We start from the raw sequence: 4,640 nt of genomic DNA, 5'->3' as shown, positions 1-4,640 counted from the left end.
GATAATGTTACTCTTGAATCAAATATTGACTTCTAGTGAGAGACAGGCGCATTACGAGTGTTATTATATTGAGTTATAAATATCATTTATTAATTTTAAAAGGCCAGAAAAAGGCAGCCAGGAGAACACGTAGCTATACTGGCACCCAAGCAGTCCCTAGACAAATTCCCTCCTGGCCTATCAACCAGACCAGAGATTAAAATAAGAGACATCTACAGATGTGTATTCCTAAAAGTCTAAGAAAGATGAAACTAAGCCCTTTAATTAATTTAAACTGTCAACTATTCATCAAGAGAAAGATAAAAACCTCTCTGCCTTATTAGATCATTTATAAGAGGCATTGATTAAAATATACATCCCTGACTCCTGATATGGTACAAGGACAGATTATTCTTTAAAGATAAGTTTAATTCCTGATCAGCTTCAGAAATTTTTAAAAAGCTACAAAAGATGGCTTTTGCTCCAGATAGCTCACTTGATACTTTAGTGAGAATTGCCTTCTCAGTATTTTATAATTGAGATCAGGAAAAGGTCAAAGAATAAAAACAAAGAGACCAAAAAACAAGAAGTGCCTTGGTTGTAACTTTAACAGGAATAGCATCTAAGTTTGATTTTTCAGGGCTCCAAGAAGAGCTCCACAATTTAATTCATCTGCTACTTCTGTGGAAAGCCAGGCCGCCTTAAGGGGACTGTGATAAAAACTGTCATGACAAGAGGCCCTCTGACTGCAAAGTTGACCACTTGAAGTCAGACTGCCCTCTGAGATGGAGGTCTTGGGGATCCTCCCTGCTTTTTCCCTCTGCCTGGACTGTCACCTGCACCGAGGAACCCTGGATAATCATGACTATAGAAAAATCCCAGCTTACTTCTGGACAGTGGCATCTGTCTCTTGGTCTCTATTATCAGAGTGGCCTTCCTTCCAGCCTTCATACTTCAGTAAAAACAATCACTATAGGGGAGGTAACACTCTCTCACAACCTTTGGGCTGGCTGTTTCTTCTCCCGTTCCTTTTTGATTATGCCTAAAAGCCAAGTTGCCCTCCTGGAGAAAGACATCCAATCCTGTTTAAATGCTATAATATACATACATCAAGGACAGGTACATTGCTTCTCTCTCACGGAAAAAAAAAATAAATAAATAAATCCGAAAGTATTGGTAACTGTCTTGATTACTTTTCTCTCATTGTTGAGACAAAATAACTGATACCCAAAATTAAGAAAGAAAATGTTTATTTAGCTCAAAGTTTATGGAGGTTTCAGTCCATAATCAGCTGGCACCAAGGCAGGGTGGCATGGCAGAGGGGCAACAGTTCTTGACAGTGGAAGGCAGCAAAAACAGCAAAAGCAAACTAGGGAGAAGAGCAAACTTCTTTTCCTTCCTTCTATTATAAGCAGTCTACCACCCCCTAGGGTGGGTACAGCACTTACACCATCTCCATGCCCTCTGCTTAGGATGAGGATATTTACAAAGTGAGGACCCTATCCCTCTGCTAAGTCACTTAGTCAAACTTCTCAAGTTGATACAATGTATCAACTGTTACATTCCACCCCTTAGTAACTTGGCAACCAGACACATCTCTTTAAACTGGTCTGCAGATGCAAAGATATGCTTATTTTAATCGTTTCACAATTTAAACATTATAACACAGGTTTAACAATCCTTAAGAATTACTATTAAGCCTACCAGCATTAAAACCAATATTATAGGGCTGGTGAGATGGCTCAGTGGTCTAAAGCACCTACTTAGAACAAGCTAAGCTAAGCAAAAGCACAGGGGGGCCGGGGAAATGGCTCAGTAGAATAAGCGCTTGATTGGCAATCGCAAGGATCTGAGTTCAATCCCCGGTTCCCAAAAAAAAAAAAAAAAAAGCACAGGGACCGCGGTTCAATTCCCGGCACCACATGCCAGCCAGCCCCACCCTCTGGTGGGCTGAGCTGACCACACACACACACAAAATAAATAAATACATGAATTTAAAAAAAAATGTAAGAGTGAAAAAAAATTTAAAAAAAAAAAATATTATAGGGGCCAGGGAGATGGCTCAGTGGAATAAGCACTTCCCTGGCAAGCGTAAGAACCTGATTTCAATCCCTGGTTCTAACCAAAAAAAAAAAAAAAAGAAAGAAAGAAAAAAAAAAACAATATTAAAAAAACCTATATTACATTAAAACCATGACATTTTGCTTCTGGCTCCCTGAAGGCTCATGCACATCTCTTTATGCAAAAGTCCATTTCCAAGAGTTGCCCAAGTGCTAACAATTTGAACATTGCTGAAAAATCCAAGGACCAAGGATCCCCTGAGATGCAAGGCAAACTCTTAGCTGCAAGTTCCAGTATAAATGAAAAGTTAAACACTTCCAAGATTCAGTAGCACAAGGTAAATATTTTCATTCCAAAAGTTACAAACAGAGGATACAAAGGATTGGAGCCAAAGCAAGTCCAAAACCCAGCAGAATACACATTCAGTCTTGTAGTTCCCCATGCAGCATCTGAAGCAATCTGTGGCAAACTGTGAGCTCCAAAGGACTTGACTGATTCCTCCACTTCGGATGGTTACAGCTCCCATGGCTTCTCTTTCAGGCCTGTTTTACTCCCTCCTTGAAGCTTTCCTTAGATAAGCCACTGTCTCAGTTACTTTTTCACTCTTTGCTGGACAAATACCTTACACTCAAAATGAAGGAAGGAAAGGCTTATTTAGTTCAAAGTTTGTGAAGGTTTCAGTCTGTACTTGACTGGCTCCCAGGCAGAGTGGCACGTGGCAGAGAGCAGCAGTTCAGAGCAGCAGAAAACAGTGAAGAGCAAAGGGAAGGGCAGCAGCTGTGACTTCTAGCAAGCTTCTCTCCCCTCCTTGTATTATAAACCAGATACCCTACATTGCTGGGAGTATAGAACTCACACAATGTCCATGCCCTCTTCCCTCTTGCACAGGGTGAGGATATTTACAAACTAAGAATCCTGGCTCTCTGCTGAGTCACTTAATTAAACTTCTAAACTTCTCAAGCTGATACAGTGTACCAATCAATACAGCCACCTTCCTGGCTTTTCCAATTTCTGGAGTCTCCACTGCACCTTTGTCTTCACACTCACACACAGGGTCACATTGTCTGGCCTCGCAGGCCTTCTGAAATTGGGATGGGGGCATTCTTGATCCTACAACTCTTGTTTTCTGCATGCACCTAAAAACAGCACCAAGATCTTGGCACTGAGCTACTAAGAAGACACTGTTTCAATCTGTATGTTGATAAAAGGTGGGGCAAGAATTTGGGAATGCTTACACAGGATCAAAGACCTACTCAACAGCCTAGTGAGTATCTGAGTTATGAATTACATAAGAAAGACTTCATTCTTTCCAATGTATACTTGCTACATGATCTGCTTCCCCATTAGGTCAATACCACCTAGGTGGTTATGTTGACAATCTTAATGGTTAATGATAGTTTGACCTGCATTATACCCACTTCATGAGTTTGCTATAAAACTTCCTGTGAGAAGTTGGCAGCAAACTCATTAGCAGCTCACTTTTGGGTCCTCTCCTTTCTCTGGAGCTACCTCTGTTGATAAATTTTCCTACTCTTAACTGCTACTGTTCCTTAGAATTCCTTCTTTGATTTTGGGTAACACGGACTCTGCATATCTGATATCTACAGGCTGAAAGTTATATTATTGCCCCTATATCACTTTGACTCTTCTTCTCTGACACTGTTCCCCCACTCTACTTCCTAGTCTCTATCAGCTAAGCATCTTTCCTCCCCCCACATCCTTCTACCATGGTTTTTCTGCCTTGGAGCCAATTACCAATAGACTAAGTCCCTTAAAACAGAGAAATTAAATTTCAGCTCCTTTAAGTTGTGAGTGTTGGGTGTTAAGTCCAGCAATGGGAAACCTAACTGGTACACCTCTCTCAATCTCATCTGCCCTTTATGTCTTAGCTGGAGCCTTTATACAGACTTTCAGCTCATCTTATTTACTCTTACTTGATCCCCTTACTTCAGTACAGATTAAAGTCTGCCATATGACTTTTTAGGGGTCTCCATCATGCACTGTGCTTATCACAGTATCTTGTACATAGTAGACATTGCACAGCATTTAGTGATTTGGATGACAACATTTTGGGTATTTTGTGAGTTTGAAACTATAAAGTAAAGGGGATAAGAGTTCAGAGAACTCAGAGATTATTGAAAAACACATTGAAATTTGAGAAAGAGGGATGGAGGAGGATGCTGTGAGGGGCAGAACTGGGAGAAGAAGTGCTGGCAGGGTGCAGTCTGAAGACCCTTGAAGAGCCCAGGAGAAATCCAGACCTGGCATTATCTCATTATCACATTAAAGGGCCTGAGCCTGGAATGACTGCCCTTTGTTGACAGATACTTTTTTGATCTTATGAAGGAATGTGGGGAGAGAAGTTTCCTATGGCTTCCCGTGAAATCGCTTTGCATTTCACAGAGAAAGGTCTCTAAATTACAAATGAGAAATGAATGTGAAGTGATTAACTGCCCGAGATTCTAAAAAAAGAAGAAGAAGAAGGCAAATTAGCTGTAGTAGCCATTTAAATATTGGAAAATACAAAGACAGCCTCTATGATAGAGGCAAAGATGAAAGATCCAAGGAGCCCCTGCCGACCAAGAAGCCTGGCGACCTTC

This window comes from Octodon degus, unplaced genomic scaffold (assembly GCF_000260255.1).
Source record: "Octodon degus isolate 3935 unplaced genomic scaffold, OctDeg1.0 scaffold00015, whole genome shotgun sequence".
Taxonomy (NCBI): Eukaryota; Metazoa; Chordata; class Mammalia; order Rodentia; family Octodontidae; genus Octodon; species Octodon degus.
This window is presented reverse-complemented; position numbering follows the sequence as displayed.